Source organism: Podarcis erhardii (genome assembly GCF_964252035.2).
Source record: "Podarcis erhardii genome assembly, chromosome: 16".
Classification (NCBI taxonomy): domain Eukaryota; kingdom Metazoa; phylum Chordata; class Lepidosauria; order Squamata; family Lacertidae; genus Podarcis; species Podarcis erhardii.
Genome location: NC_138514.1, coordinates 34,218,538 through 34,243,606, shown reverse-complemented (window position 1 = coordinate 34,243,606; position 25,069 = coordinate 34,218,538). Strand labels below are relative to the sequence as shown.

At 46.3% G+C, this 25,069-nt stretch overlaps 1 protein-coding gene and 1 long non-coding RNA gene across 5 annotated transcripts in view; one reads left to right on the top strand and one right to left on the bottom strand.

The window, feature by feature from the left end:
* The window catches only part of BCAS3 (BCAS3 microtubule associated cell migration factor), a 460,752-nt gene that overhangs the window by 172,507 nt on the left and 263,176 nt on the right, over nucleotides 1-25,069 (bottom strand). The gene's annotated exons all lie outside the window — the stretch shown is intronic.
* LOC309331808 lies at nucleotides 439-25,069 on the top strand. The gene is made up of 2 exons (XR_014151978.1): nucleotides 439-934; nucleotides 24,641-25,069. It is a non-coding gene; the product is annotated as an uncharacterized lncRNA (long non-coding RNA).

Sequence of the window (25,069 nt, the reverse complement as noted above, 5' to 3'; positions counted from 1 at the left end):
TCTAAAAAGAGGCAAATGCCACGCTCTTTGGAAGAAGATATTAAAAATTATTTCTCTTTCAATTACCGCTTGGAAACCAAAGTCACTTAAATCTGTTAAATGGATATAAATAATGCCAATTCCTCCCCCCCTTTTAACAGCATGGAAGGAACTGTGGTTTAGAAGGAGGGACCAGGAAAAGGATTGCAGTTAAGTGCTGTGGTGGCAAAGTATCAGTAAAAGCCATTTCGGGCTGGCTAACAGAAATACTGTATGAAAGAGATTTGGGGGGGGGGAGGGTGTAGCACTGAAAAGTTTCTCAGGTTCTCTCTGGCCTCAGCTAGGGGCCTGGTGGAAGCTGTGCTTGAAAAAAGAGCAGAGGAGTCTCTTCAGGCTGTCACCCTGAAGCACATGCTTTTGTGCAGTTAAGTCTGACTAAAGTGCTTCGCCATCCTATCACAACAAACCAAGGACCAGCAGGGAGGATATTTTCTGCCTAGTTTGAAAGCTTTCCCTCCTAGCTCCACACCTATGACAATCAGGTTGAGGCATCGGGCACGGGCATGCAGTTTCTCCTGCCTCACAAGATGCCACCTCCACCTCCTTGAAAGCGCCGTTAGGCTCCACCCTGACTAGCCAACCTTAGCTCCCAAGATCTCTTTCCCGACCCTCATGAGACCTGGCAGCCCTGCGTCTCTAGGCTTGCAGACTGCGGGGTGTTGCCAATGTTTCTTTGCATTTCCCACCCAATCAAAAAGCAGATAAAGGTGTTCTGCACCAGCCCTTTGGCCGTGGACACAGATTGCGTGCCAGGATTGCACCCACATCTATGGGATCCGTTTCTCCTAGCAGCTCCAAAACGGATCCACTGATCTGGACAAACTTCTTTATCCAGTCTGGTCAAGAGCCACTTACTTGCCTATAACCAAATAAGAGTCACCTACATGTCAGCAAGGTAAGGTTTTGCTTTGAGGTGGGTGTTTTGTTTTGTTTTTGCATTGGTGCGCACAGGCATGTCAGCTAGCAACCTGGCTCGTAGGCGAGTAATTTCAGCGAACTTATTTAGAAGCAGTGAAACAGAACGTTCTGAGTGAGAGAGGGCAGGGCCCAACTGCCAGTGGCAAAGATGCAGGAAGTGCCACTGAGCTTTAAACTCCTATTTGGGGGCTGTTTTTATTTACTCAGATTCATAAATCAGAGCTGGGGAAGTTGGAAGATCAGAAGGGAGAGGGAGAGAGGCTCCAGTAATTGCCTTTTCTTCTGTAGGAGTAGCATACAGCAAAACAGAAAAAATTAAAAATTAAAACACAGAAGCAGTAAGCAATCATTTGGGCCAATCAATAGGTTCCTATGAACTTTGTGGCCAATTACAGGATGATTGGCTAAGCAAACAAAGAATTATTGGCTGCTTATTTGGGCTTCCCTGCCCCCTCCCCGCCCCAGGCCAGCCCTGCCCCTGTTTCTCATTCTGCGAAGGGGTTTGGAGCAAGGGGGTGGTGGTTGGCCCTCTTTCTCCCATTAAAAAATATGCAAACACCTGATATTGATCTGAGCGGCTGCAAGCTGTACAGTCTTGTTAAATTGCTACCACCTTTTCCACAAGCACTTTTGGCAATTAACCTCATGGCCAGCCACTTCAAAGGGAAACAACTGTTGAGTTTAACCTCCTCGAGCTAACCAGAGATTCCTTTCGGATTTTCCATCAAACACCTTTATCCTTCTTATATATGAATATGAGAGAGAGGCAGAGAAAATGCAGGCTGATAAAAGAATTGTGGCTATATTTTTGCGTGAATTCACCAGGAAGACAAATACCCCAGGAACTGCTCCTGCTCCCCACCCCCCACTCCAGCCCTTGGAACGAGAAGTAGGATGGGACGAACACAAAATGGCGGTGCTCTCTTTCATTTTCTACTCCTTGAACATGCGTTCTCTTCAACTTGTCCAGAAATCCCTGTGTTTGCTGGAATCCAACCATCTGATACATCTGAAACCCACCCTCCCCCTGCAAATCTCTCATATGGTTCTCCAAATCATGTAAAGGCTCTTGATAAATAAATAAAAAATCATGTAAAATTAAAGCAAACAAGTAGAAGGCCTGTGTGTGTGTGTGTGAGAGAGAGAGAGAAAGAGAGAGAGAGAGAGAAAGAGAGAGAGACCTACCAACTCCCATTGCAAACCTTTTAAAGATGAAACAAAACAAATTCCTTCCAGTAGCACCTTAAAGACCAACTAAGTCAGTTCTTGGTATGAGCTTTCGTGTGCATGCACACTTCTTCAGATACACTGAAACAGAAGTTTCCAGACCCTTCTATATAGTGAGAAGGTGGGGAGGGGTATTACTCAGAAGGGTGGTGGGAATGGGTGATTGGCAGATAGCTGTGATGAGCCTGTTGACGACTCTTAACGACTGCAATAGGTCTTACAGGAAAAAGCAAGGGGTGAAAAGGTGAAAAATGGCTTTGTCATGTATAATGAGATAAGAATCCAAGGTCTTTGTTCAGACCAGGTTTCTCCATGGTTTTAAGTTTGGTGATAAGTTGTAATTCAGCAGCTTCTCTTTCCAGTCTATTTCTGAAATTCCTTTGTAGTAAAACAGCTACTTTGAGATCTTGTATAGAATGTCCTGGGAGACTGAAATGTTCTCCTACTGGTTTCTCTGTCTTGTGATTCCTGATGTCCGATTTATGTCCGTTTATTCTTTGGCGTAAGGTCTGGCCTGTTTGTCCAATATAGAGAGCTGAAGGGACACTGTTGGCATTTTATGGCATACACAATGTTAGACGATGAGCAATTAAATAGTCCCGAGATGGTATGTGTGATGTTGTTGGGGCCAGTAATGGTGTTGTCCGGGTGTATGTGGCAGCAAAGTTGGCATCTGGGTTTATTGCAGGACATAAATCGGACATCAGGAATCACAAGACAGAGAAACCAGTAGGAGAACATTTCAATCTCCCAGGACATTCTATACAAGATCTCAAAGTAGCTGTTTTACTACAAAGAAATTTCAGAAATAGACTGGAAAGAGAAGCTGCTGAATTACAACTTATCACCAAACTCAAAACCATGGAGAAACCTGGTCTGAACAAAGACCTTGGATTCTTATCTCATTATACATGACAAAGCCATTTTTCACCTTTTCACCCCTTGCTTTTTCCTGTAAGACCTATTGCAGTCGTTAAGAGTCGTCAACAGGCTCATCACAGCTATCTGCCAATCACCCATTCCCACCACCCTTCTGAGTAATACCCCTCCCCACCTTCTCACTATATAGAAGGGTCTGGAAACTTCTGTTTCAGTGTATCTGAAGAAGTGTGCATGCACACGAAAGCTCATACCAAGAACTGACTTAGTTGGTCTTTAAGGTGCTACTGGAAGGAATTTGTTTTGTTTTGACTATGGCAGACCAACACGGCTACCTATCTGTAACTTTTAAAGATGACACAGACTTTGCACCCAGCAGTGAAACAACAGGGACAACCAATCCACACTGAGAGTGGTATTTGGTTGGAAGCTGAACGTTGGAAGATCCAGGCAAATAAAATAGAATGGTTCTTCACGGAGTGCATAGTTAAATTATAGAACTCACCCCTACAGGAGGCAGTGGTGATCACCAATGCGGATGGCTTTAAAAAGGGATTGGACAAATTCATGGAAGAGAAGGCGATCAATGGCTACTAGCCACAATGACTATGCTCGGCCTCCGTGGTCAGAGGGAGCAATGCATTTGAATACCAGTTCCTGGAAAGGTTTGGAGGTTCGGTGCAGGGTTTAGGTCCACACATGCATCCAGATTGTATGTAAAGCTTATGCACATACAGCTGGTTCTGCATAGGCTATTCTTCCTGAGACTCTGCAAAATGCATGGGCATCTGGGGGTAGGGCTAGAGGGCGTGTGGACCAGCCCTGTTTCCTCCGCCACACATAACCAATGCACATGGAGGGCGGATGTGGAAACAGCACATATGTTTCTACTCCAGACGCATCTCTGATCATAGCAGCTGTGCTGTAGGGGAGACTGCAACTTCCACCTTACATAAAAATGGAATGCCTCCACAGCATGCCACTCCCCAGTTGTGTATGGTGGCCTGCAAAGGACAAATGTACTTTTCAGTCTGCCTATTTCTGATGGTATCAAAGAAACATGGAATTGTAGACTTAGAAGGGACCCAGAGGGTTGTCTAGTCCAGTGTTTCCCAACCTTGGGCCTCCAGCTGTTTTTGAACTACAGTTCCCATCATCCCTGACCACTGGTCTTGCTAGCTAGGGATGATGGGAGTTGTAGTCCAAAAACAGCTGGAGGCCCAAGGTTGGGAAACACTGGTCTAGTCCAAACGTCTGTGATTCAGGAATCTCAACAAGATAGTAGAACAACAAGATGGTAGAAGCAGAGGAGGCGGTGAAGGGAATGTTAAGCATCTGGCAGGTGACTGTTCATGTCCAGGATGCTCCCTGGTCTGGGCCGGGCCTGAAGGTGATGCCGGCATTAGGAAAATCATTTTCTGACGTGCAAAGTGTGACGTGGCCAAGAGCTAAGCTGGAGAGCCACCAATTAGAGTGAACTGAGGGAGAGAACTGCGTGTGAGAGAGAGACAGAGTGAGAGAGAGAGAGAGACATGGGGAGGGTCTCCCTTTTTAAAAATGATGTTTTTATTTATTTTTCATGGAGCAGAAGATACATTTTGAGGAAACAATTGTTACAAAAAACAAATGACTTGTCCTGAGAAAATAACAAACTTTTGCCATGCTGTATAACAAGGTTTCACTTGATTACTCTAAAAGATTATGCCACATTTTCCTCTTATACGGAGGGATCTATGATACTGTTATGAGGCTTTTAAGGAGGGGTCAGTCTGGATGGAACATTGGGTTCCCTTCCTGAACCTGCAGTCCTATATCTGTGAAGGTAGAATGCATACACAGAAGCTTGCTAAACCAGTTCCTCTGCCAAGGTAATGACTTTGGCTGGCTAGTCAATGGTCATGATTTAGCAGAACCAGATTGGTGGCTCTGTGCCCTTCTCAGACCCTCCTCACCTAGCTGCTATGTAGGAGGACAGTAGGCCAGAGCTGAAATCTGGAGACAGAGATGTGCCTTGCTTCTCGCTGGATCTAAAGTTATGACTAAGGAGTCCCTCCATCTAGGCTCCACCCCTCCACGCTCAGGTTGTATATATTTGTAAATATAAGCACATATACTAAAGACACCACAGTCTCTGCTGATCTTCATTCCAAGAAAACTGAACCCAGGGCAAAGTGCAGGAATCCCAGAAATCTTTCACTGCTTGGAAATTGGGTGCGTAACAATACTTTTGGTTAAGCACCAGCGATCCTTTCTAAATTTGCACCTATATCTGTACATTAACATAAGCAAATTTTTATGCCAACTGATGCCCCCCTTTCATCCTCTTTTTTCCATTATGCGTTTCCGCTTCTTTTGGCAATGCTTAAGCGGCTTCTCCATTCACGGTCTGGCAAAACAGTTCCAGATTTAAGACAAATAGGTAACAAAAAGAGTAAGGGACGATGGCAGAAGAGCGGGGACAGGGTGGATGGACCCGAAATTAGCACGTCCAAGCGGCAAAAGGGTCTGGTGGTAAGCTGTACAGTTCAATGAACCGCTGCTTACATCAGCAAGATGGCTTGAAATGTCCTTCCCCTTCTGTTTTTCATCTACAAAGATTGTGTACTCAGTAGAGTGTTAAGAGAGGCTCCTTTCTCCTCCGAACAGTCTCTTGCTACTTCTCTCCCCCTCCGCCCCCCTACACAGACGCACCCCCGCAACAGCCCCTGCAGCAGAAAACAGGAACTAGAGCAAATGCTTTTGTGAATTAAGAGATCTCGCAAGCGTAAATTTGGTCAGGCTGCTCCTTTCTGCAGGCCAGAGGCGCTGCTGCCGCCCCAGGAAGTGAACTGTCAGTTTGCATAGCTGGTGACGAGCTACAGAGCCGTCAGTTAAAAAGGTGAAGACTGCAGAAGCAAGGAGGAATCAAGACTGGTGGAAATCGTTTTTCACAAGGAAAATTTCAGCCATCAGGAAAAAAAGGAGAGGAAGCTTTTGAAAAACAACAACAAAAAACAACAGCGGCAGCAACAGCAGCAGCAACAAAACTGCTGCCATTTCCGAGTCAGGATGAAGGAAAAATTAAATTACTGCCGGTGAAGAGAGCCAAAGTTGCATCTTACCCTGGGGAGGGTTACGATAATGGTAAACATTTGACAGCTGGCCTGGAGTTGTTATCTTGGCCTAACAGTTGTTAGACCGAGAGTGAACATTTCTGATAAGAAAGACTTTTGATTTCTCGCTCTCTATAGTTTTGGTCTGCACAGCCCAAAGCTAAACAGGTTTTAAGCAGCCAGGACATCAGCATGTGTGCGTGTGAACAGGGGGGAGGGCTTGGAGACAGCAGGAAAGGCCACCTTATTCTCTGCGACTTGCTCTAAAAGCAATTTCTTGCATCATGCTCTTAGGGGCCGATCCAAAAATGAGCTGAACCTGATTTGCATCCTTTTCCATGAGCGTTGAAGAGTGGCTCCTGTTTTCAGCAGTTTGTCAACATCTTTGCACCCCCAAGTTTCTGCATACACTCGTGCACACCCCTCTCTGTCCTCCGTCCAGGCAAGCACGAAGCATTAACAGAGTGCAAGGCCTCACTCCAGCCAAGCAAGAACACTCAAGGAGGGGACCAGTCAGGGTCATAGAGAGAGGTGTGTGGCCTAGGAAGACAGTGCCAAGGGCCAGACCAAGAGGCCTGGAGGGCTGCATTTAGCCTCCAGGCCTCAGGTTCCCCACCCATGAGCTGAACAAGGCTGGCCTAGATGACTACAATGGCTTAATTCAGCTTGCAATGGCGGGGCCCACCACTGTTTGGAGGAAAATCTGTTGTCTCTTTTCACCCATCCTCATGGCCCAAATAATCGTTTAAGTTTTTCCATTCAACAATTCTGAGGAGGTCCCTCAAAAACCGCTCATCCCGCATGTTCCTGAAATTATTAAAGAGGCTTTGAAAATAAGAAGACAGCCACTGTTTTTCTGTGGGTCAAAAGCGTTTCATTAATACACTCCCTGCCTTCTAACTTTCTGTCTCTTTCCTCCCCCGACTCCAGTTATCTGACCTGCTTTAATACCAAAAAAAGAAAAGTGTATAAATTGATATTAAAGTATGGCATTTTGAGAATGTTTCAACCCAAGGTCAAACTTGTATTAAAAACTCAACTCGTCTAGGCTAAAACAACAGAGCAACCAAAAGGACTTCGGTGCATCTGGGCCCAATTACCAGTTACATCCTCGACCAGAAGAGAACAAGGCAGGCGAGGCGGAGAGTTCATGAATAATGTCATCACTGGGTTACCCATGGAGAGAAAGGAGGCAGACTGTCCAAAACTCAATGGGTAGATTGGAAGCAAGAGCCTGTGATTCCTTCACCACTAGAAAACCCAAGGAAGAGCTCCATGTTTTATGAGAGATAAATTCCTCCTCCTAACCTGCACAACAGGCAGTGAAACTTCCCCCCATTTGTCACATTTAGATCATCCCATTACCACGTTCAGAACATACAAAGGTCCCTGCTAGACCAGACCAAAGGCTCACTTCGCCCAGTATCCTGTTCTCACAGCAGCCAACCACGTGCCTCTTGGGAAGCTGGCAAGCAGGACACAAGCACAACAGCAATAATTATGCATTTCCCAAGATGCAGTAAGAGCAAGAGGCGGCACGATAAAAGTTTATAAAATTATGCACGGCATGGAGGAAGTGGATGGGAGAAAAGTTTTTCTCCTCTCTTAACACTAGAACTCATAGGTTTCCAATGAAGTTGAACGCTGAAAGCTTCAGGACAGAAAAAAGAAAGCGCTTCTTCATGCACAACATAGTTAAACTGTGGAACTCACTTCCCCAGGAGGCAGTGATGGCAACCAACTTGTTTGGCTTTAAAAGAATATGAGACATATTCGCCCAGCACCCTGTTCTCACAGCAGCCAACCAGATGTTTCCAACAAGCATCTGGTTGGCAGCTGGGAGGATAGGATGCTAGACTAGATGGGTCATTGGCCTGATCCAGCAGATTCGTATTATGCTCTTATGTTATATCATTATTTATACTACCAACTACAACCAGTGGGGCCTCTTTTCATGCATGTAGCTTTTCCATGTGATCAGGAAGCCCAGTTGCATGGGATTCTTAATGGGGAGAAGTGTCTACCTTTATACAGCTGCTGTATAAAGCTGCGTTTATTCAACTCAACCAGCGTGGCCCAGTGGTTAGTGTGTTAGACCAGGACACAGGAGACCAGGGTTCAAGTCTCATTCAGCCATGAAACTCACTAGGTGACCTTGGGCCAGTCACTGTCTCTCAGCCTAACCTACCTATCAAGATTGTTGTGGGGATAAAATGTGGAGGGGGAGAAGTGTGCATGTTATCTTGAGCTCCTTGGAGGAAAGGAGGGATATGAATGTAAAAAAGAAATCAAGTTGATATATAAACATGCAGCTTATGGGGTCTGCAGCTAGAGAGGTGTGTCAGCTTTGTGTCACGGCTAGCCAGCATGGTCCCACTAAACGGTGCCACCTGTTTGTTGAATGAAGAGTGGGGGCATGCAGCACGCTTTAGTTGCAAACTAATATATGAATGGTGACAGAAATCAGACAACATATGTACACATGTGTCAGGGCTGCCTCTAGGTCCCAGCTCACAGAGGACCAACGCCAGGCTGATATTATGTACAAAAGTCTTTATTGAAGTATAATTTCCATTTTAAAGCCAGAGCGTGCAACCCTACGTCTAGACTCTAGATCGGCGAAGTCCTATCTGAATCACTTCCCCTTCCGCACCAGTTTAAGATCCTAGCCCTGCTCCACCTTCTGCGCTGCTCTCTCCTCCTCTGGGTCCTCCTGCCCTCTGGGGCATTGCCCTTCCTGGACTCTTCCGACGCTGAGTCGCTTAGCTCCTCCCCTTGCCTCCGGCGTGCTTTAGGACCCGGTTCCCAATCCTCACTCTCTGCTGTCCCGCGCTCCTGTAGATTTGAACTTGCTTCTCGCGCCAACCCAGTGACCTTTCTCCTAACCGTTACACTGCTTCTATCACTGCTTCCCTCTTCCGTGACTCTGGCCGGATCTGACCTCCCCTCCGTTGTACGACTCTCCGAGGAAGGCGTGGTCAGCTCTGCCTCGTCTTCTCTCCCTGGTGGGGGAAGTACTGGTCCCGATGCCTGGGACCCTTCCCCCCCCCCACTCTGCTCTGGTGGGGAAGCTGGTCCTGATCTCCAACTACTACTCTGGGAGTCCCTGCTCCCCCCTTGCTCCTGGGGCGTTCCCCTTGGGACCCCCCTACCCCTGGCCACTGGCGCTCCCTTCTGTGAATCTTCTGATTCGCTGGAGAGGCTTATGGAATCCCTCGGACCACTGTCTCCTCCTACACTGCCCTCTGATTCCTCGCCCTCGCTCTCCATCTACCATCTTCCCTGTGCCTCTGCTCCTGAGCCCCTGACAACATGCAAGAACACGAATCAAGACTCTTGACTTGCAGACTACAGTCAGGGCCACCCAAAACACAGAACTAAGCCCAAGGGCTTAATATTCTTCTCCCACCACCATACTGCATGGCAAACCTTTTAAATAATAATAATAATGAGGGGAGTTTAACAACCAGTGTGTGACAAGGTCAACCATTCAATAAAAAAGCCAAAGGTCCCACTGGACCTTATGTGTGCCTAAGCAGCTCTTTCAGTTCTGGCTCCTGAGACTCCCTGCCTATAGCCAGATGGGCCAGGTTTCTATGGATAGGCTGGGTTTATACCTGGTGTTTAAAATGCCACCTTTCCCTTGGTCTTGGGACCTGTCTGAGCTCCATAGTAGAGACTGAATTCAGCTCCTCTTTCCCCTCAGCCCCAGTTGGAGCCTGGTCCAGGGCTTGGTGAGCCTGGAGCCCCCTGGGCACTGCTAGACTACAACTCTCATCATTCTTGACCATTGTGCACACTGGCTGAGGCTGGTGGGAACTGAATTCCAGCAATATCTGAAGAGTTAAGAGGTCCCACAAAGGCTTTTAACACATTTGTTTGTAGTTCAGATAAGATTTCAGTTTAAACAAGGTTATTTTGGACAAGAGGCCTTTAACTGAGCCACTTTTTCAATCCTCTGCTTGACTCAGGTCCTGATCCCAGGGTCTCGAGCTCAGCCTTATCTCTTCTTTCAGAGTGATGGTACCATATTTAGGATCTTGACCTAAGTGACCACCATAGGCGAAAAGCAGGGGAATCGTGCAGCAAGTTGCTTTCTGTGCTCTTTGCTCCAAGAACTTCTCCGTGAATGATCAAAGTTTAGCAGTAAACTGCTGTGATAAAGCACCATCCATTTTGCATGAGAAAGAGCTATTTTATGCCGTATTATCTCATTTTCCGTCTGCCTCTTGTTTGCAGCAAATGGGTAATACATCTTCAAAGTGACCGATCGGATTAAATTTAGAGGAGGGGGAGAGGAGGTACCTTTTGCTCGGTCAGCGTTTGTCAGAACGCTTCTCCCATATTAGAGCATAATGGGGGTTTTAAATCATGCACTACCCAGCAGCCATCTTAGACTTCTATTTATTATAAATTCATATCACTATAATGTATAAGGCCATTTCTTATAGAAAAGCAGAAGTATAAAACTTTCATGCCAGAACAGGATGGTTGTTTACTAATTTACAAACACAGATGAGTTCAATGCTGATTGTTGTAAGGACATATGCATTGCCTTGCTGAATCCCAGGGACAGGCTCAGGCTGGCTTCTCTCTTTTGGTCTCGCTTACGTCTTTCCAGAAGCCACTCACAAAACTGTTTCCTTGTACAGTATCCCGTTGGCCCCACCAGTCTTCTCTACATGGGGCAGCATAGCCTTGGCAAGGTAGCCTGATCCACTGGCTGCTTTCTGAGCCTGCTGGTTTATTTGGCTATTTCCTTATCATGCCGTAGATCCAGGCAGCATTTAAGAATGAGCACTTTTAAACTCGGCCCCTCAGGGCAGACCTACATGCAACATTTCGGCCTCCCCCTAGTGGACCACAGAAGAGTATCATGGGCTGGCGGGGAGCCACTCACAATGTGATGGATTGTCGGTAGCTTAGTGACAGTGTGGAAGATGGCTGCCTGGAGAGCAGCAGTGCATCTAGCTGAGTGCACGGAGGGGGAAGGTGCCAGGTGCCATTTAACAGAGGGGGCAGAGGAGGCTGCTAGGGCAGCATTGTAGGGGCAATGTGGCCGCTGAGAAGCTAGCAGCATTTAAAGCAAGTTGTGGGTTAAACCACAGAGCCTAGGACTTGCCGATCAGAAGGTCAGCAGTTCAAATCCCCGCGACGGGGTGAGCTCCCGTTGCTCGGTCTCTGCTCCTGCCAATCTAGCAGTTCGAAAGCACGTCAAAGTGCAAGTAGATAAAAAGGGACCGCTCCGGCGGGAAGGTAAACGGCGTTTCCATGCACTGCTCTGGTTCGCTTAGTCATGCTGGCCACATGACCCAGAAGCTGTACACCGGCTCCCTCGGCCAGTAAAACGAGATGAGCACCGCAACCCCAGAGTGGTCATGACTGGACCTAATGGTCAGGGGTCCCCTTTACCTTTACCTTACTGGTATCATGGCCTGCACTGATGCAGGACGGGCCCTGCGTGGCACAGTGTGAGCCACCAACATGCTTCCCTTGCCGCCCTGCTATACGCTCTGCAGGCTGCTGGGTGCTCCACAGGCAATGGGGCTCAAGGGCAGACAGAGAACAACTTTATGGGTGGCTGCTGACTTTAAAAACTGGCAGAATATGGTGGGTCCTGCGCGGATCTGGAATTTGCTGTCTTTTCAGACCCTGGCATTTGGTCTTCTGACAGTTTTACTAGGTTAGGAACGCAAGAAAAGCCTGCGGGATCAGGCCAGTGGCCCATCTAGTCCAGCATCTTGTTCTCAAAGTGGCCAACCAGATGCTTGCGGGAAACCTCTTGTCAAGCAGGACATGAGTACAAGAGAACTTTCTGCCCTGTGGCTCCCAAGCAACTGGGATCCAGAAGCATAATCACCTCTGACCATGGAATCAGGGCACGGCCATCATGGCTGGTAGCCACTGACAGCATTCTTCTCCAAGTTAGGTCAGTAAAATATAAACTGTTGGGCCAGTCAGCATTTAGGTCTTTTACTCTTACTCGGCTACAAGTGATCGCCAAAGAAGAAGAGGAAGAGATCTTTTATATTTGGTGCTGCTACATATCAGAGAACTGCACAGCTTTGAGTCTTCAAATGCTGTTTCCCACCCCAACAAAAAAGGAGAAAGAACCAAACACACCATCTCTTAGCTACTTTCTCTCCAAACACTAATATGCTTGTGCATAAATAAAGCCTGTAGCTTACTTGGCGAGACTCTCACTGTGATGTGCCTATGGTGCTAACTCAGAGCAGAAAACACTCTTATTCCAGGCCACTGCAGTGAAGTGACATTTACCTAATGCAGCTATAAATTTCCTGATAATTAGTGGGTGGCTGACAATAATGCATTCTGACGAGTGCAATGGCGCCGGCCTGAAAACGAGCTCTCCCCAACACCCACAAGAACTTCAGCAGAGCCGCCAAAACCAGCATCTGCACGACACCCAGCAAAGGAAGAGCTGGCCTTTCCAGGGGTTCACTCCCTTCCGGCTCCTGAACCCAGAAGCACCCTGCAAACCTTCCAACTTCTACAGAGATGCCTTGATTTAGTTTTGTTAAAGCTGAGAAGAAACAACCGCACGTCCATTTGCAACCCCGTTCTTGGGTGGTAAAAATGTTCTTCTTCAAGGCTACCATTCCCCCACCCGTAGTCCTCTTTGAACAACGCTACACCCTGATGATGCATTTTTTCTGAAGGGTATGGTCTGAAAGCACATCACCTTGTTGAAGTCAGGGTCTGGCCAGCAGCTGGATGGGTGACCGCCTGGGAACCACATCTCTGTAGCCTTGCATTCCATGACTGAATTGTCCTGAGAAGGACTCAGGTTCAAACAAATCACAGATCCTCAGTGTCCCCTTTCTATAACTTCCCAGGCTGAGGACCTGGCTCTTTTCTCAGCCTCTGTGGATAATCCCCCCGTAGCTTCTCCTGTTCTACAGCCACACAAAAGTAGTCTATATAAATAGGCCCTTTTTGTTTGCAGCTCTCCTGGAAACTGTGTGTGTGTGTGTGTGTGTGTGTGTGTGTGTGTTTGTGAAGATTCACTGACACTGCCAGCCTTCTTAAACCTTCAGATGATGCTGATTCTTTGCTGAGGTCACATTTTCCACAGCTCAGAAAGCAGGGCTTATCTGAAGCTGCCCATGGACCTGCCTTGCCTGGATCTGACTGGGAGAGGTGCCATTTCTGGATTCCATTCCCCATGAAGACTCCAGAAGAAGGGTCTATCAGGAAGATTAAGAGGACAGAAATAATGATGGTCAAGCAAAGGTCAGACCACAAAATGTCTGAAGAATTTTGCTGCCTCTCCAAATTGGGCATCCCTTTTCACCCACCACCCACAAATTTCACGCTGCACATTCCCCTAAGATAACTTTTGCCTCCTCCTAAACACACACAAAAGAGAAAACTGAGTCTTAAGTTATGGAACTTTTTTTTCATATGGAGATTTACCGAGTCTGGAACAGAGATATTTTCCTTCCATCCTGGCAGGCTACCGGCAACCAATACCTACAATAGCCAGCTGTAGCACAGAGTAGGAAGCTGAAGAACCGAGACCCTTTCCATTAGGAATGAACCATTCAGCCTATTTCCATTTCATATTGGTTCCACTTGTGTTCAATCATGTCCGTTTCATCCTGCTTTTGTGGATTTTTTTTTTAAGTACAAAAACTCCACTTTTAAATTATATTCATTTCCCCCTCCCCCACTTGCCCTAATGTTTTGTGCACATTTCCTTACTAAAATACATATTTTTATATGCTTTTGTATGAAGTTCCTCCTAAAATATGCACTTTGGTACATATTTCCTCATAAAACACACATTCTTACAAACATTTAAAAAACAAGCAAACCAGAATTGCAAAATTCAAAGAAGTTAGCTGTGTTCTGATCTGTGAAAACGTTCACAAAATGTGAATTAGATCAGTTCACTTTAAAATGCAGACAAAACAGAATTCTCACCGACCCCTAACATTATCTATACCAACACAAGCACACATACTTCATATTTTTTGTGTGTTCTTTTATTAACTTTTTTTTAAGGTCCAAGAATGTGGGGGGAATAGTTATCAAAATGCCAAGGCTGGTGTGAACAGACCGTGGAAAAATAAAGTCCCATTTAACGACGTGAGAACTCCGACAAAGCCATCAAGTTAAAAGAATTTCAAAATAGTTGAGCGGGGTTGAGGCATTAAAAAAAACACACCACTTCTCTATGTAAAGAGCAGAGAGAAAGGGGGGACAGGGGGAAGCGTCTGCCAAGGGTTAATTGCAACCCTGCATGAACAGCAGTTAACAAGTGAGAGTTAGAACACCCAGGAGGAAAAGGAAAATTTTTCCAATGCCATGAGAAATAAACAACAAGAAAGTGGGGGGGTGGACAGGAGAGATATTTCCTTTGGCCACTCCATTACCAGCACTCCAAAAGCGTAGAGGAGAGAGTTCTGGGAACGCCAAGGCCCGGCGTGCTCTCCACTCCCTCTGAAACATTTGTCTTCATTACCACTCTTTTTAATCAGGGTTCTTTCATGAGTGTTTCTGCCCGGCCCCCAAGGGGTGGCTCTCGGCCACGATAAATCAGCTTCTCCCACCGCAAGTCACTAATCAGCACTCTCCGGGAAAGAACAACAGCGAAAAGTGTAGAACACGGAAAGCTGGGAGGAAACCCAGAGGCTTCGCGGGGCCCCAAGGAAGGCCTTCTTCGCTGGGCAGAAGGAACCGCTTGACCATCACTGTCTTCTGGGCCGATTGGGGCTCACAGACTCAGAAATTATTTAAAAGCAGCTCACGCTTTGCAGCGCAGCAGGGGGGAGATGCCGCGAGGCAGTTGGTAGAGTACGGCACTTCCACCAGAGAAGTTTGCATTTGGGTTTCTGTTAAGCTGAGAACGTGGCAGGGTTTCCAGTTGGCTTCCGGGCACAATTCAAGGCGCCTGTGTCAGTGTTTAAAGTCCTAAATGACTCAGGCCCCCAATATCTGAAAGACTGCCTTCCTTTCCTGCAGACCCTCCCAGGTTGGCAGTCGGAGCCGTTGGAGCTTCCATCACACTTAGCTCAGGGGTAGTGGCAGCCTGAGACAAGGCATTCTCTGAGGCAGACCCTAAATTGTGGAATTCCCTTTCCACCAAGGTGTCCCTGGCAATTTCACTATATAGCATTTTGGCAAATGCTGAAGGTGCACCTCTTTACCCGGGTTTTTGACACCTCTGATGTCTATTTTTAGGACCCACCCCTTTTCAGTGATTACAGGTTTTTTTGAATGTTGTATTTTTAATTGTTGTAACCCTGCCTTGGACCTTAGGGGGAAGGGCAGGTAATAAACCAAAATAGTAACATTTAACTGGGACCGACCCACTAAAACCATGGCCTACCAGGAACAAGGAAGGGTGTAAAACGCCAGCCAGCTCCTTATCCTGCCAGTCTTCGGCCCAATACATTCTGGGGGCTTCCCCCATGCAACACACCAGCTTATATTCTAGCTAAGCCCCTGGCCCGCTCCATTCCACCTTGGTCCTGACCATGATTTGCCACATTCCACCCTGGTCCTAATCCCACTTTGCAATTCCCACTGAGCTGCCAGATTCCATTCTGGGCCCACTGGCTGCAAAGTCTTGTTACTAAATTATAAAGCCTTGAACAACTCGGGACCAGGTTACCTGAAAGACCGCCTACCCCTCTACAGACCTGTAAGATCACTTAGTCCTTCTGAAGAAAATTCATTCATGATACCACAGCCGACAAAATATTGCAGTAGTGACTCAACCACCCCCAAATGGACATTTTGCACTATGGGCCCCACACTATGGAATGCCCTCCCTTTTGCCATACAGTTGCTTCAGATAACTTGTAAATACATATCTTTTTTGTGCAAGTTTTCCCTGACCATATGACCCTGTTATTACTGAATTCCACCATTATACCGTTTTATATGTTAGACATTCTTATTCTGTTCCCCCTTTACGTGTTGGTCCTTTGTTAAATTGCTTTTCTTTTTGGGGAATTTTTTTTTGGGGCAGGGTGGTGGGGATGGTATCATGTACAGTGGTACCTCGGGTTAAGTACTTAATTCGTTCCGGGCGTCCGTTCTTAACCTGAAGCACCACTTTAGCTAATGGGGTCTCCTCCTGCTGCTGCTGCGCCGCCACGTGATTTCTGTTCTCATCCTGAAGCAAAGTTCTTAACCCGAGGTACAATTTCTGGGTTAGCGAAGTCTGTAACCTGAAGCTTATGTAACCTGAAGCGTATGTAACCCAAGGTACCACTGTACTTAAATGCATGGGGTGGTATTCAACTCAGTATTACACAGAGTAGACCCATCAAACTTAATGAACATGACTAAGTTAGGCCCATTCATTTCAATGGACCTACTCTGAGTAAGCCTCAGCTAAATGCCACCCAATGTCTAGTTTGGCCCCCAGTTAACCATTATTTATCATATGCCCCCTCCTCACTTTAAAAGCACATGATTGAGTCCTTCTCATTTCAAGTGTGTTCACTTAAGCAGGGAACATTAGATTAAAAATGATCAGCCCCATAAATATACAGTATCTGAGACAGTTTGCTTGGGCTGTAGCACATACGTTCCACAGCGAGAGTATTTGATGCAGAAGAGGGTTTATAAAAAGCTGCCGGAGCAGGTGGTTTTGTAATCAAGGTGGAATGTAAGAAAAAGAGGACGAAAAACTCCGCAGCCTCTGTGACAATTATGCGCCTTCACTTCAAAGAAGCCCGTATTTTGCAACATTCCTTTACGCAGAGATGGGGAAGAGAAAAAATGGCCGCGTAACCATTTGTCTGGTCCTGCTCCACTTAAATGATCCTTTAATTTCCTCTCCTCCTTCCTATGCCCTCCGGTGGCTTGTCCGGCGCTATCTGGCCTCGGATGCATGAAAAGTTCACAGCTCGAGGCCTGAGCTGCCGATCCCCTGTCCAAACAGCCCTTCCCGAAGCACTTCCTGACTTGCTCAGCCTTGCGTGAGCCGCTCCTCAGATGCGTCGGCTGCCAGACTTCAAAATCCTTTTCATGGAAATTCAGACCGGCTCCATCCCCCTTTCCCCTCCCCTCCTCCTTCCCCCCTTTCCACCTTAGGCTTGATATCCGGAACTGACTTCGGAAGTACTCTAATGGTTACCAAATTTTTGGGAACCGCTTCAGATTTTCTGAGCTAAACATATGTTTAGCAAAAGCACAGGCCGTATCAGCCATCAACACTTGACCTTCTGACAGCCCCAGAAGTTGCTGGGTGTTTCCCCCTCCCCATTCTCCTGGCTCATCCCCCCCCCCCCGCCGCCACAACTTTCCTAGGCTCCGTTTCTCCCCCCACCAAAGAGAAAACTTTTACCAGATAGTGGCATGATGTAAATGCAAAATCATGTCGAGAAACGGTTAGCAAACACGCCGATTTCCAGATGTTTGACGAGACGGTAAAAGAAACAGCACAAAGGAGGTCAACGGTTTCCACCAGAGACTCTGTTGGGTTCCATGTTAAAGGGGAAGGGGGGAAAGAGAGAAAGAAAGAATGAAAAGAAAAAGAAAAGAAACCCAAACCAATTACCAGTTACTCATAAGGTCTGGGGGATTTTACACAGCTGTCAAACTATTTAGAAGAGAGGAATCAAACGGAAAAGTTTTCCCGGTCCTCTGCCAAATTCCAATCCATCATGAGCCGGTTAAAGGATCTTGAACAGTCAAGGGTCTGAGAAGGACTGAAGGTTGTCATTACCGCTAGGGATGCGGGAGAAATTCAGTCCGGTTTGCATCTGAAGGTGGACCTACCTACTTCACACTGCTTGGAACGATACACAGACCAAAACACAGCTGCCCTTTGAATTTTGAAGCGCAGTTCGCCAGCCAAGTCATGTGTGCAAAACTGCATATACTAAGGTAAAGCATGCATAGAAAGGCACCTATCTGTGAAGATAACATACAAAAATGCATCACATTAGGGGAAACTGATATGGGGGGGGGGGGGACTGACATAAGGAAAAATTGCATCCCAAAAATGTGTATGTTAGGAAATATCTGGGGCAAAATGCTTTTTAATCACAAACTGATGTGGAAATGTGGAGAGAGCTGAACTTAAGTGTGGAAAGATGAGAAACTGAGAGAAACCAAGAGTGACAGTTTTGCTCATTCCTAATTATACGGGGTGGGGGGGAGAAGGAAGGGTGCCATGTACTCTTCAAAATGGACTAGTCTGTGTAGAAAACACATAAAATCATACCTCGGTTTGCTTATAGACTGGCATAATGATCTACCCCCAACTTCAAGAGAAGCCAATCTGATTTTCTTCAGCAAAATGCTGCCAAATAGTACATGAGAAAATGCACCTGGTGTGGGGCACCTTGCTGCCCTGCAGGTAAACTCAGAAGGGAGGGTCCACTGCATCCTTGTCCTCTCCCTTCTGGGCTGGCAGCACATTTGGATCTGGCCAGGTACTCCTTCTAGGGGTCAGAGATAGAACGAAGAACCTGTGGATCTGTGTGCACCTGCCCCATGTGGGGAGCCGCACTGTTGCAGGACGCCGCACCTGCATGTCCCACAAAGCAGCTGCCCTGTCCATCCGAGCAATCAACTATCTACTCTTTGAGATGCACACCCAAGCATTTTTTGAGTGGAAATGTTTAATTATACCCCACTGATCAACTTCTAGTGCACTGTTGTTTTTAATGCATTACATATGGTGTATATTAAGAATGAAAGACGGCCAATGGCCCATTTGGCTGAGGATCCTGTTCTCATAGTGGCCAGCAAGATGCCCTTATCATACATTTTATACTCTCTCTCTTTTTCCTGTACACCACTCTGGTATATTATAATGTGAATGGTGTATAAATCTTTAAGAATAAATAAAAATAAATGCAATGGGAAAGGCCTTACAGCATAAAGATTGTGGGAAAATCCTCCCAGCCGTGTTTTAGGACAACTTTTAACTGATTGCATTCTAGTGGCAATGTGGCAGCTATAAATGTGTTCCAAGTTGGCCTTCTCCTTCCATGATGTCTGGGAAGCAGAGGACCAGTGCCCTTGGTCCTCTGCCCAATGGCAAAGACCAGAGCATAATTCTCTCTACCTCTGCAGCCGCAAGGCTACTAAGTATAGCTACATTCCCATGTACTTGGGGCAACAACTGGCCTTGCCAATGTATCAAGCACACTGTCTAGGAACTCTAGAGCACGTCCCAGAAATATTTCAAGAGAAAGGGGAAGGCTGGAAAAAGAAGACATATGCTTGGTACCAAATAAAAAGTAGGCCCCATGGTTAACTATAACAGTGTTTCCCAACCTTGGGCCTCCAGCTGTTTTTGAACTACAATTCCCATCATCCCTGACCACTGGTCTTGCTAGCTAGGGATGATGGGAGTTGTAGGCCAAAAACATCTGGAGGCCCAAGGTTGGGAAACACTGAACTATAAGGTAAAGTGAACTGGTCCAGAGGAGGGGTGGAGAACCTCAGGCCTGGGGGCCAAATGAAGCCCACTGGGCCTCTCTGCCTTGCCATCATCCCTCCCCAGCTCTGCTCTACAGCCTTGAGTGTTCCCCCTGTGGGGATGTGCCCATGAGCTGTGCTAATGCCCCTCACTTGCTTTGGTAGAGGATCAAAAGATGTGTTTGTGTGCATGTAGACACTTCTAAGTTTTGTGTGGCTGAGATGTTGCCTACTGTGCAAAGTCCCAGCCATTGCTCTGCCCATCTTTGCCTCTGGCCATGCCCACCATGGGGATGTGGCCCCCAGAAGGCTCCCCATTAAGAAAATAATAATAATAATAATAATAATAATAATAATTTATCATTTGTACCCCACCCATCTGGCTGGGTTTCCCCAACCACTCTTGGCGGCTTCCAACAAAGATTAAAAATACATTAAAATGTTACACATTAAAAACTTCCCTAAAGAGGTCTGCCTTCAGATGTCTTCTAAATGTCAGGTAGCTGTTTATCTCTTTGACATCTGATGGGAGGGCGTTTTACAGGCCGGGTGCCACTACCAAGAAGGCCCTCTGCCTGATTCCCTGTAGCTTTGCTTCTTGCAGTGAGGGAACCGCCAGAAGGCCCTCAGAGCTGGACCTCAGTGTGCGGGCAGAATGATGGGGGCAGAAATGCGGCCCCTGGGTTGGAAAAAGTTCCCCATCCCTGGTCTAGAGGATGTGGAAAGGTCTGTGCCTGCTGCGCCTCATACTCGGGGACTTCTGTGGAGCTGAGTTTAGTCTACTCTTATCGCAATAAGATTTCTACTTCCAAGAAGCAAGTTAACAGGAAGGGTCTGGAGCAGATAAGCAGAACGGAAATGCTATATTCAAAGAAAAATAAAGAAATGGAAAAGCCAATTTTTCACTAGCTGTGTTTCCCTCCCTAAGTAAACAGCTAAATGCCCAGGCTGGGAAAGAGTTAACGAGGGGACAAAATTATACACAGTGCGTGTTAAAGGTTAGAAGAATAATCAGTCATTTGAAAAAAAAAAAAAAAAGACTACATAAACATTTTTCCGGATGTAATTTTCAGTCCAAGGATACATTTCCCAGTAGAAATCAGCAGCTAAAAAGGAAATCATTTAGTCTCCATAAGTGCCAAATTGTATGCTGATTTTTTCCTGGTCTGGCTCAGCTTTCCAAACTAGTGGTTCGGCTTCTGCAATCTTTCACCCAAGGACTATATAAACACATCTTTAGAAGACAGACATAATCCTTGGGTGGGCCAATTTATGTTGGATTATGAAAATACTTAAAATACAAAATCGTATAATCACTGTTGTCTTTTGGGTTTGCTTTAAAGGAGAAGAAAATTGAACAGAGAGAGAGAGAGAGAGAGAGGTATAGCCCACACTGCCCTCAAAAATGAATGAGCCATAGAAAGGATGATCAGCAACTCCAGAACATTTTAAAATAATTTTATTTTGACACCACTGAGCAGCTGGCTCAGGCCTGTAGGGTCTCAGGACACTATCCATAAAACAGTGCTATTTATTGATTACACTGATTCTCTGTTATCTGGCCAAACCTGATCCTGGGGCAGGGGGCGGGGCTTACTACCCACCCTCTCCTGTGAAATATGTTAGCAAAATGCAACTAAATGCCTCACATAAAAAGCCAAAGCAAAGAAAACAAGAGTTTGAAGATGTTGCAAATACTTAACAGGCCACACTGCTAGTGCTGGTCAAACAAAGCTGGAACGTTCTTAGAGTCAAAACCAGAAGATGATGCCAGAATTTCTGCCTCTTTCTAAAAGGGAATGCTTAAAAGCTGTTTTGTTGAAGTGAATAACAGCGGTATGTTCAGGGAGCTCAGGATGGGGGCAGGAGACACCCTCCTGACACCAAAGTCACTGCAGCTTACTGGCATTACTGGCTAACATTTCCAAAGTCACGGTGATCACTTGCTAGAAGCAGCTTTGGAACTAAGGTGGAAGCAGGAGTTTTGGAGTTCAGAAGGAAGGTTGGGTGTGCTTTGCTGGTCAGGCAAAAGAAGACAGCCTGGCTTCCAATATCAATACCAGAGCTGGTCAATCCAGAGGCCCCAAAGGACCTACCAATCACAGGGTCTGATGCTGTACACTCATGTTTCCCAGGGTCTGATGCTGAAGACACATAGCTCCTGGTAGTTTGTTAGGCTCAGACCCAACACTAGGCAATCATTCAGATGTCCTGACCGTGGCTTCCACACCAAGAGGCCTGATTCTCTATGGGTGGCGACGGCCCATAACTCAGTGGGAGAGCATCTCCTTTGCATGCAATCCACATTCAATCCCTGACATCCCCAGCTAGATTTGGGAAAGACCCCTTGCCTGAAATCTTGGAGAGCTACTGCCAATCACTGCAGACAGTTCTGAGCTAGGTGGAGCAATCATCTGACTTGGTGTCAGACAGCTTCCCATGAGCTGCTTCAAGACATCATTGTGGGACTACTGGGTGGTTGTGCCTGAGTGTAGACAGCCAGACACTCTGAGAAAGGCGCCCCAAAGCAGGCCTGCGATCTTAACTAAACATTTCAGGAGCACCCAATCCCACAATCTGACTCTCACTTCAGCTATTTTTAACCAAAGACATGGGGGCAAACCCGCCTACCTGACGTGAGTTTTAAAAGCCTCCTTGGCACATACTCTTTTTTACGACCACTAGAACATGAGGCGCTCAACCCTGTGCCAAACAGTTGGACCAAGCAGAAGTCAGGAGGTTTCGCCAGAGGAACTATTCACGCCTGCGGAAGTATTTTGGCTACCCTTGGTTTGGCTAAGGGGTTAGATAAACACAAGATAGAACAATCTCCACTATAAAGCAAACAAATGGATTTTGGATATACTGCTATCTATGAAACACAGCAGATGCTGCCTCTCCCCTGGAAGCTTTAGCTATTGCGCATACATGCATTCGGAGACAAGACGAACTTTCACAGTTTTCCGCCCTCCCTGCCGAAAGATAAATTCTGTTTTTTCGATTGCTGCCTGAGACGCTATAGTTTTAACTAGAAAAGCCAGCAGGCTAAAGCCAACAGTGTTCCACCTCCATCACATATCCTGCAACACACGAAAAAGAAAGCCTCCAATGTATAAAGTTATGTGAAAGAAGGCAGAGTGAAGGAGGTTCCTCCCCCCACAAACACACTTTGTCTTCAGGGAGCAAAGGAATAAATTATTGTGATAAGATCTGGAAAAGTTTGGTTGCAAGTTAAAGAGGGTCTCACATCTGTGGCTACACATCCAAGCCTTGGGAATAATGTGTCTCATGTTCCGTTCACAGAAAAATGTGAGAAAATGTTCCCTTCTTCAGTATAACGGAGACAATAATTCTGCTCATGTCAATGCCTGGTTTTCTGGTTGGTCGCCGGGGATTAAACTAGTAACATACATGGCATTTTCAGTCGCACTGTGTGTCAAGGATGGGCAGTGCAATGGCTTCCAATGCACGCTTTATGTTCACTACTAGGAGAGTGCCATAATTTTACAGTGCATGGGCCACATCAAGGAATGATAGTATGTAATGCAACTGATCCAGATCCCTTGTGTTAAGAAGTGGGACCAGATTGGGCTTTACAACGACCCTCCTGGTGGTGGCCATGTCACGGGACACAAGGTCATAGTGGATCCTGAGCCAGGACCAGTGTCCACTTGTCAGCACCACCAAGTTCCAACCAAAACGAGGGAGCTGGAGGGAAACTGGCTGGACCAGCAAGAGTGCCTCCTGACAATAATATACAGTATGGAGTGGGTCTCATCCACACCCAGCAATATCCAGAGTGGGACTCTTATAAAAAGGTCCTTGGCCAACAAGGAGACTTCGCGGCTGCTTCCTGCGGTAGACAATCTCTTGATGGGAGCTTGGTCTCCTCAAGAAAGTCCCTGTTGCATATCTGCTGAAGGATAAGGCCACCAATGGCTACTACCCTCGATGACTATGTGCTGCCTCCACAGTGGGAGGCAGTATGCTTGTGAGTAACAGTTGCTGGAAACTGCATGAGAGCAGAGTGCTCTTGTGCTCAGGTCCTGATGGTGGACTTCCCACTGGGGCGTCTGGTGGGCTGCGGGATGCTGGACTAGATGGGCCACTGGCCTGATCAAGAAGGCCCTTCTTAATTTCATCGCCTTTACTAGTGTAATGTCAAAGGGATACCAGCATTTCTAAGGGAACAGCTCTAATGGAGAGTTATTTGCACCCAGCACAACAGGAGCCCACAAATGCACAGTCTTTATTTAACGTGTTCTGTGCTTCTCATGGGCAAGGAAGCATAAAAGTCTAAGGTATTTACCAAGGAAAGACACACATGGCTTCCATGTAGAATCCAAGGCCTTCCATCCCCAATAAAAAGTCTTTATGTCACAGACGCTGTAAAAACAACAACCCCAAGTGTCATAAAACAAGAACACAAGTATATTTATGTTTCTCTCTCTCAGACACACGCACACTGGGGATCATTAACCATGAGCATATTATTATTTTTTAATGTACTTTGTCAAAACTTTTATACATCTCTATTTTAAATAATGGCAAGGGTTGGTAAAAAGGAGGGAAGGGAGAGGGGCAATTAAATATCCTAACCGTATAAAAACAAATGGTAACGGTCCGAGCTTCAATTAAATTTGCCCGACCCCAGGATGATGTTTAAAGTGGGGAAAACTTTTTGGTGTTGTTGACATATTTTGCGTGCCATCCTGATTTTAAAAGCTCTGCTATGAAAGGGGGCCATTATTTACAAGTGAAGAAAGAGAAGGGAATTTGCCCTCTCCCCCCTCCCTGAAGTCCTCTGTTCCCCATTGTCCTCTGTATCAATTTCCAGGAAACCATATTCATTAGGGTTAATCTGCCTCCTAAATGAATAAACAAAGGGTCTCTCTGTCACCACCAGAGCCAGGTGAGCAGATATAATCTTCCAAGGCAGAGAGTCCTCCCTACGAAACACGGCCGCAGGAAATTACCTGCTGCAATCCCACACCTGGAATGGCTCGGGGAGCAGCCTGGAGATGCCGAGTAGGTGATCAAAACTAAAATTTGTTTTATTTGCTTTTTTTTAGGGAGAGAGAGAAGGAATGAACAAACACTGTGGATCATCTGACTTTGTGACTTCCAAACCCAGATGCACCTGTATTGTCTTTTAATCTGAAGTTATGGCCTTCAAATAAATGTAAATGATCATACTCAATGATAGGACTATAAACTGATGCCATATGTTGGCATGGTTCAGACCAAACTAGATACTGCAGTGGTTGAAGTGTCAGGGACTTGGGGATTTGAACCAGGGACCTCTTGATCTCGGACTTAGCCTCCCTGGGACTAGGGATGTGGGACATATTTGATACAGTTCACATTTTAAGGCAAACCTACCCAAGTCACACTTTCCAAAATAATACGAGAACTGAAATACAGCCATCCGTCAAAATCTGCACTTGTCCAAATTTTGCAATGCAGTCCACCAGCCAAATAAAGTCTACAAAAATGCATAA